Genomic DNA, 9,175 nt, shown 5'->3' with positions numbered 1-9,175 from the left:
TTGGTACCCGGGATCGAACTCAGGACCTTGTGCTTGCAAGGCAGGTGGCAGAAACACTGAGCTAAATCCCCAACCTTGGAAGGAGATACATATAAAGGGAAAAGTCAAGCATGGTATGCACACCTGTAATCCCAGCACTTGGGAGCCTGAGGCAGGAGAATCACAAGTTTGAGGCATGCCTAGGCTACATAGTGAGTTCAAAGTCAGCCTAAACTACATAGTGAGCCCTTGTTTCAGAAAACATGGAAAGGAAAATCATGTCAACTTTAATGATAGTGAGTAATACTTCCCTTTTGGACTTTGAAGAAATAAAATATAGAAGAGGATCCCCTCCTCTCTACTTCTCATCTCTTCACCAACCTTTCCTCACTCCATGTTTTGCTTTGGACCTGCCAGGAGGGAAGTAAGATAGCCAGAGGCTTGGGGACAAGAGGATAGAAAAGATAAGTTAGGGGCAGCAAAGACTAACTTCGCCAGAGATGTCCCACTTCAAAATCTCACCACCTTTGCATTTTTCATGGCTGTAATACCTGAAGGAAAACAGGAAACAAATGAAAGTTTATTCTCTTCCTACTTGTCCAGCCCTACTCAGGTTTCCCTGAGAATGGCTCACCATTCTAACCGAGGTTAGAAAGTGACCACTGTACCCAACAAATGCCAAACTCTACTTTCCCCTAAGACTCATTCAAGAAGAAAGGTGAGGCCCAGGGATTTAGCTCAGTGGTTCCAGCACCTGCCTCGCAAGCACAAGGACCCAAGTTCGATCCCCCATAGAAAAAGAGGAAGAAGGAAATGGTAGAAGAAGAAGAAGAGAAATGTGAGGTTCATACAATGGAGGCAAGGGAAAGTGCCAAAGCTCTTCAGAGCAGTCTGGTTGAAGCCACATAGTAACTCTGAGGTAGAATGGAAAGAGACTTTTATCTCCATCTTGCAGATGGAAAAATGGGTGCAGAGATGGTGTGGTCGCCCAACTGGATATTACGTTTGGATGTTCATCAATCAACTCAATTTAGTAAGTGTGGCAGATATTTCTAATACCAGATATTACAGTGCTGGATAGAAAGTCACATGTGCCTGTTCATCCGTCTGAGAGATAACCAACATTTACTGGTAGAAAAGGAAGTATTACCCTGTGTCCTTAGGGGAGTACTCTGAAGATATTATTTTAAAGTGCAAGATATATTTGTTGTAATGTATTATCCTTTTGCTATATACCAGAATTTGACTTGCTGGTATTTTGATTGTGTTTGTTGTGGGGGTTTTTTCCTCTATGTTATGACAGAGACTAGCATGTAGTTTTCCTTTTTTTTATTATGTTTGTCAGGTTTGGGTATTAAGATTATACTGCTTTACAAAACAAGTTGGGAAGTGTTCCCTCTTTCCCTACTCGCTGAAAAAAAAAAATAAAGCTGGCAAAAGGTTAGTAAAAAATACAAGATTTGTTGCTTTTCAAGAAGTCTGCAGCCACACTGGAAAGACCAAACTAACACAATGAATAAAAGACAATATATAACTAAGTGCTAAATTTTGTGCCCCAGGCTAATTGCTGTGGAGGTTTGAAAAAGAAAAAACTCCATGAATTAAAGTTCATCCAGGAAGGCTTGATGTCTAGGCCTCCAGATGGGTGTCAACCAAGATGGAGTAGGACTGGAAAGGTAAGAGGACAAGACAGATGGAGAGGATCATGGGAGAGTGAGGAGCCCCAGAGACTTGACACCAAGGAATTGATGAGTGAGGGACAGCAGGCTCCATCAGGAGAGAGTGCACTCTCTTAATGTCTCCAGGAGGCAAGAGAGACACTGCCCCACAAAGATGAGGGGCACAGCCGGTAAAGCTTAAGTCCAGGGCACAGCAGGAAAAAAACGACATTTGTAAAAATGCTTTAATATCTAAGGAATGCCAAGTAGTGCTCTGTATTTCTGCAACAGCTTTCTGGATAGAAAAATAGCTATCAAGCTTCAAAATAAACACAGATAAGAACATAGAAACTAGAAACACTCACACCCCTTCAGGCTCACAGTAAACAAGAACATTTTAGAAGAGAAGTCCTGTATACTTTTGGAGTTCTAAATTGACGCACTTGTTTTGGCTCCACAGAAGCCAATTTACCATATTTTAAGGACTAGTCAAGAGATTCTTTTTTGTTTTTTAGATGGACAAACAGACATCAATAATCTGAAAGAGACAAACAGAAAGGTAGATGGACAGACAGAAAGAAATGCAGAAAAGCAATCAGACAGAGGGATAGAAAGAAAAAAAGTTGGACAAAAAAATGGACACTAAATGGACTGAAGACACACACGAAGACAAAAGGAAAGATGAACAGACAGACAGAAAGACATTGAGACAGACAAACATTCAGAAAGACAGATGAACAAAGACAGACAGAAAGACAATGGAGAGAACTCCAAACAGACAGAAAGACCGGCATACAGAAAGATGAATCAATGGATAGGAAAAGGCACAGAAATATGGATTGAAAGATGGACAGAACAAGGCACAGAAGGACAGATGGGAAGTCAGGCAGACTGAAAGACAAAAAAAGACAGAAAGGTAGGCAGATGGAAAGGCAAACTGACATAAAGACAGACAGACATAGAAAGACAGGCAGACAGGATGAGATAGATGTATGAACAGATGGACAGACAGAAAGATGAATGGAAAGACAGATCAACAGACTGAACAACAGAGAGGCAGATGGACAGAAAAAAGACAGACAGGAAAGTGGAAAGAAACAGAGAAAGGCAATAGAAAGACAGACTAAAAACTGGCAGATACATGAATCAAAAGGCAGACAGACAGAAAAGAGGAAAAAAGAGAGAGAAAGATGAACAGACAGGTAGAAATGTGGACAGAAAGATAGATGGACAGTAAAACAGAAAGATGGACAAACAGATGAAGAAAGAATGACAGTAAAACAGACAAGTAGACACAGATGGAAAGGGACAAATGGACAAAAAGAAAGACAGAGAGATAAAATGGTGGACAGAAAGAAAAACAAACAGATGCATTAAAAGACAGAAGAACAATGGGGCCAGGGATTTAGCTCAGTGGATCTGCCACCTACCTCTCAAGCACAACATCCCATGTTCGATCTCCAGTACAAAAAAAAAAAAAAAAAGACAGACATGAACAGAAAGACAGACACACAGAAAAACAAACAATAATTTTGAAGGACAGTCAGAAAGGTGTATATACACCTTATAAAAAGAGACAGAGGGACAGAAAGATGAAAGACCAAAAGACAATGACAGAAAGCCTGAACAACAGATAGACAAGATGAAAAGTCAGAGAGAAAAAAATGGGCAGAGAGATAGAAAGATAGATGGACAGATACAGAGTTGGACAGAAAGACAGAAAGAAGCAGTCAGGCTGAAGGATGGATGGAAAGAAAGATGGAGAGACAATAAGACAGAAAGAAAGAAGGAAACAGAGAAACAGACACAGAAAGATACACAAAGAGACAGATGGACAGGGAGACAGAAATACAAGCAGACAAAAGTGAGTGACTGAGAGATGAACAGACAGATGGACACAGAGACAGAAAGACAAGAGATAGAAAAAAGATAGATGGACAAACAGATGGACAGAGGAAAAAAGATGGACATAGAGACAGAAAGAAAGATGGATAGTCAGAAAGATAGAAAGGCAGGACAAAAAGAAAGATGACAGACTGTATTGGTTACTTTTCTCATTGCTGAGATAAAACACCTGACACCAAAAGTTAAGAGAGGAAAGGTTTGTTTCAGCTCACCATTTATAGAGGTTTCAGTCCACAATCAGCTAGCTCCAAGGCAGGGTAGCATAGCAAACAGGCATCGCAGAGGAGAAAAAGCAGTTCACGGCATGGAAGGCAGGAAGCAACAAAAGCAGCAAGCAGCGAACAATCCCAGCAGCTCTCTTTCTGTAGCTTATATTCTATCAAGGCTATGTGCTTTTAGGCATGTCTTTGTTCATGGATAGAAATATAGACACACAGAAAGATGTACTGAAGGACAGACAGAAAGACTGACAGGTATACAGAGATACGGAGATAGACCGATGAACAAAGACAGCAGACAGACAGAAAGTCTTATAGATGGAGATGGACAAAAAGAGAGAAAGATAAATAGCAATGTAGAAAGGGAGATGTATAGAAAGGAAGACTGAAAGACATATAGCAGATGGACAGAAAGACATTCAAACAAAAGGACAGACAAAACAGAGACATGCAGAAAAACAGATGGACAGAGAAAAAGACAAAAGAAAGACAGACATGTAGAGAAATAGACAGAAAGAAAGAGAAAAGTGGATAGAAAGACAGGAAGATGGATAGAAATACAAAGAAAATTAGGCAGACAGATGGGCTGAAAAATACAAAGACAGAAAGCAAAATGAACAGAAAGATTATAAGCATAAAGGTGGACAAAGAGACATGGGCAGAGAGATAAAAACAGACAGAAAGACAGTCTTTGTTCATCTGTCCATCTTGCTTTCTGTCTTTCCATCTTTCACTCTACCTATCCAATTCTGTCTTTCTGTCCAACTGTATGTCTTTCTGTCAGTGTATCCATCTTTCTTTTTCTGTCTTTCTGTTCATCTGTCTGTCTGTGGTTTTTGGTCTGTCTTTCTGTCTGTTTCTGTCTGTTTTTGTGTATATCTCCCTGTTTTGTTTATCTGTCCTTCTGTCCTTCTGTTTATATAACTTTCTGTCTGTAAGTCTATTTGTCTGTTTTTCAGGCTTTCTTTTTGCCTTTCTGTATCTCTCTCTCTCTCTCTCTCTCTCTCTCTCTCTCTCTCTCTCTCTCTCTCTCTCTCTCTCTCTCTGCCTGTCTTTCCATCTTTCTCCCTCTGTGTCTATTTCTCTGTATTTCTATAGGTCTCTCTGTTCTTTTTCTGACTGCCTGTCTGTTTTAATCCATCTCTATATGACTGTTTTTTCATCTGTTTTTCTCTTTGTCTGTCTGTTCTGCCCATGTGTCTTTCTGTCCATCTCTCAGTTCATCTGTCTCTCCATTTCTTAGTCTGATTGGTTTTTTGCTTTTTCTCTATTTCTTTGTCTCTCAGTCCATCTTTCTATCTTTCCATGTGCCTGTCTTTCTGTCATTCTGTCTGGTAGTTTTCTCTGTCTTTTGGTCAGTCTGTCTATCTTTCTGTATGTATGTATGTTCTTCTTTCTGTGTTTTTATCCATCTGTTTGTCTCTCCACCATCTGCCTGTATGTCTTTCCATCTGCCTATCAGGTAACTTCTCTCTTCCTATCTCTCAGACTGCTTGTATGTCCAGTTTTCTTTTCATTTTTTTATCCATGTTTATCTTCCGGTCTTCTGTCCATCTGTCTGTACCTCTGTCTCTTTGTCTGCCTTTCTGTCTGTTTCTCTCTGTTCATCTGTATATCTTTCCATGTGTCTCCCTGCTTTGTCTGTCCACTGTAGCTCTGTATGCCTTTCTGATGTCTGTCCCTATGCTTATCTGTCTTTCACTTTTGTGGTCTTTGTGTGTATCTGTCTTTCTATCCACCTGTCCCTCTTCCTTTTTGTCCACCTCTCTGTCCATCTATAGGTCTGTCTTTCTGTCTGTCTTTAACAATCTTTCTATCTCTATATGCCTGTCTTACTATCTGTCCCCTTTGTCTTCCTGTCTGTCTGTCCATCTTTCTCCCTTTTTGCCTGTCTTACAGCCATCTATCTGTCCATATTTCTTTCTGCTTCACTTTCTGCCTTATTCTGTCAGTTCATCTTTCTGTCTTTTGATACATCTGTCTATCCATCTGCTGTCTGTGTTTCTATCTGTCAATCTTTCTGTGTGTCTCTCTGTATGTCTGTCTCTCCATCGATCTCCCAATATGTTTTTCTGTCCATCTTTCTGTTTTTCCATTTTTTTAGTCCCTGTATGTTTAACATTCTTTCTGTCCATCTGTTTGTCTATCTTTTTGTCTGTCTTTCTGTCTGTGTCTCTGTCTGTTAGTTTGTCTTTCTCTCTTTTTTTCTTCTTTCTGCCATTCAATCTGTCTGCATGGCTTTCTGTAATTTCTTTCCATTTTTCTGCCTCTCTGTCTGTATATCAGTCAATTTTTCTGTCATTCTATCTGCTTTTCAGTCTGTCTTCCTGTCTATGATGCTTTCTGTCCATTTTTTGGCCTGTCCATTTGTTAATCCATTTGACTCTTCATCTTTCTATCTTCCTACCTATATGTCTACCAGGTATTGAACTTGGGTGCTTGCACTTGTGAGGCAGGCATTGGAACCACTGAGCTAAATCTTGGCCCTGAGTTTCTATCCGGGTATTTTTCTATTCATCTGTCTGTCTTTCTGTTCATCTTTGTTCATCTGTCTGTTCATCTTGATCTTTGCCTTTTTTCTGTCCTTCTGTTACTCCATTTAACTGTTCAACTGTCTGTCCATCTTTCTATTGATCTTTCTGTCTTTCTTTCAGCTTATCTATGTATCCATCTTTCTTTCTCTTTCTCTCTCCATCTGTTGATCTTTCTGTCTGTTTTTCCTTCTCTCTGTCTTGTTCATCTTTCATTCCACTTACCTTTCTGTCTGTTTGGTTTTCTCTCTGTCTTCTTCTGCCTTTCTATTTCTGTCTTTCTATCTATCTGATTGTGTTTTTTTGTTAACCTTTCTGTGTCTTTCAATCTTTGTCCATCTGTTTTTTGGTTTTTGGTTTTTGGTTATTTGGGGGGGGGGGTCTTTATGTCCATCACTCTGACTTTGTCAGTCTGTATTTCTATCTTTGTACCTTTAGCTTTCTCTTTGTCTGTCCTTCTTTTTTCAGTCCATCTTTCTCTCTGTCTGTCCATCTTTCCCTGTTTCTGTCTGTCTTCCTGTCTGTTCATCTTTCGGTCATTCTTTCTTGTCCATTTGTCTTGGGGCTGAGAATTTAGTTCAGTGGTTCCACCACCTGCCTTGCAAGCACAGGGTCCTGAGTTCAATCCCTGGTACCAAAAAATAAATAAATAAATAAACATTTGTCTTTCATGCTATTTTTCTGTCTTTCTTCTCTCTGTCCTTCTGTCTTTGTTTTTCAGTCTTACTTTCTACCCATCTGTCTAGATGTCTTTCATTTCATCTGTCTTTATGACTATCTTTGTCCATCTTTCTGGCTGTCTTTCTTTCTAGCTGTCCAACTTTAGGTCTGTCTGTCTTTCTATATTTGTCCATCTGTCTTTCTGTATTTCTATCTTGTTGTCTGTCTGTCTTTTTGCCTCTCTTCCTATCTATCTTCCCTATCTGTGTTTCTCTCTGTACATTTCTATCTTTGTCCATTATGATATTTGTCTTCCTGTCTTTCTTTCTGCCTATCATTCTCTCTTTGTCCTGTCTGTCTGTCTTTCTGGCAGTCTCTTCTTTCATCTTTCTGTCTCTTGGTCTACCTGTTTTCTTTTTGTCTGTCTGCTTTCTGTCTTTCTATGTGTCTCTGTTTTGTCTGTCCTTCTGTCTATATGTCTTTCAGTCCATCTGTCTGTATATCTATATGTTTGTCTTTTTCAGTCTTTCTGCACACTGTTTTGTCATTCTCTTCACTTGTCTGTCCATCTTTCTCCTTTTTTCCCCATCAGTCTCTCCATTTATTGGTCTGTCTGTCTTTCCTTATCTGTATTTCTATCTTTCAGTCCACCTGCCTTTCTCTCTGTGCTTTCTGTTTGTCTTTTTATCCATCCATTTTTTAGTCCATCTGTCTATCCAACTTTCCTTCTGTCAGTTAGTCTTTCTATCTTTTGGTCCATCTATCTGTGCATTCATGTTTTTCTCTGTCAGTCTTTTTGTCTGCCTCTCCATGTATCTTTCTGCCTGTGTCTTTTTATCCATCTATCTGTACATCCTTTCTATCTTTTTCTATATGTATGTATGTATGTATGTCTTTCAGTCTGTCTCTCCAATTTTCTGTCTTCTTCCTGTTTTTCTGTCTGACTCTTTATCCATTCCTCATTCTGTCTGTATTTCTTTCAGTCTTTCTGTCTCTCTGTCCATCTGTTCATCTTCTGTCTGTCCTTATCTTTGTTTCAGTCTTTCTTTCTCTCTCTGTCCTTTTGTCATGTGTTTTGTCTTTCTCTCTGTCCATCTTTCCATCTGTCTGTCTGTCTTGACATGTGTCTGTCTATGTCTGTCCATCTTTCTGCCTGCCTATCTTTGTCCATCCATCTGTCTTTCTGTCTTTGTCCATCTGTCTTTCTGTCTGCCTTTTGGTCTGTCTGCCTGTCTGTTTGTCTCACTGTCTTTGTCCTTTTCTCTTTTTATTTGTCCTTCTCTATGTCATTCAGTCTGTCTGTGCATCTTTTTTTTTCTGTCCAAATTTCTGATTGGCCATCTGTCTGTCTTTATGTCACTATCCATCTGTCCATCTTTATCTCACTTCATCTTTCTGTCTTTCTGTTCATCTGTTTGTCTGTCTGTCTCTCCATAGTTTACTCTGCCTTTTTTTGTTTTTTTTTTTTTTCGTCTGTCTCTCCATAGTTTTCTCTGCCTTTTTTTGTTTTTTTTTTTTTTAGTATCGAGGATCAAACTCAGGTCCTTGTGCTTTTGAGGCAGGAGGCGGCACCACTGAGCTAAATCCCCAGCCCTTGTCTGCCTATCTTTATGTTTTTTTGTCTATCGGTTATTTCTTCTCTTTCTTTCAGTCCATCTGTGAGTCCTTTCTTTCTGTCTTTCTGCCTGTCATTGTCTGTCAGTCCATCTTTCCATTCATCTGTCTGTCTTTATGTCTATCTGTCTACTCATCTTCTGTCCATCTTTCTATTTGTCCATCTTTCTTTGTCTGTGTTTCTCTCAGTCTTTTTATCCATCCATCTTTCTGTATTTTTTTTTTTTTTTTTTTTTTTTTTTTTTTGGTACTGGGGATTAAACTCAGGACCTCGTACTTGAGAGGCAGGAGGTGGCATCACCAAGCTAAATCCTCGGCCCTCTGTGTGTCTTATCTTTCTGGTTTTGTACACCTTTCTGCGTGTCTTTGTTTTGTCTGTCTTTGCATCTGTTGGTCTTTCTGTCCATCTGTCTATTTGTCTGTCTACTTTTCTTTTAGTCTGTTTTTCTCTGTCTTTAGTTCTATGTCTATCTTTCCAGATTTCAACGTGCCTATCTTTCTATCTGTGTGTCTTTATGTTTACCTTTATAGCCATGTGTCCGTCCTTGCTTTCATTCAAGTCTGTGAGTCTTTTCTGTCTGTGCATCTATCCTTTTTTTTTTTTTTTTTT

The sequence above is a fragment of the Fukomys damarensis genome, unplaced genomic scaffold (assembly GCF_012274545.1).
Source record: "Fukomys damarensis isolate Sample0158 unplaced genomic scaffold, DMR_v1.0_HiC HiC_scaffold_39, whole genome shotgun sequence".
NCBI lineage: Eukaryota > Metazoa > Chordata > Mammalia > Rodentia > Bathyergidae > Fukomys > Fukomys damarensis.
Note: the sequence above shows the minus strand (reverse complement) of the source record.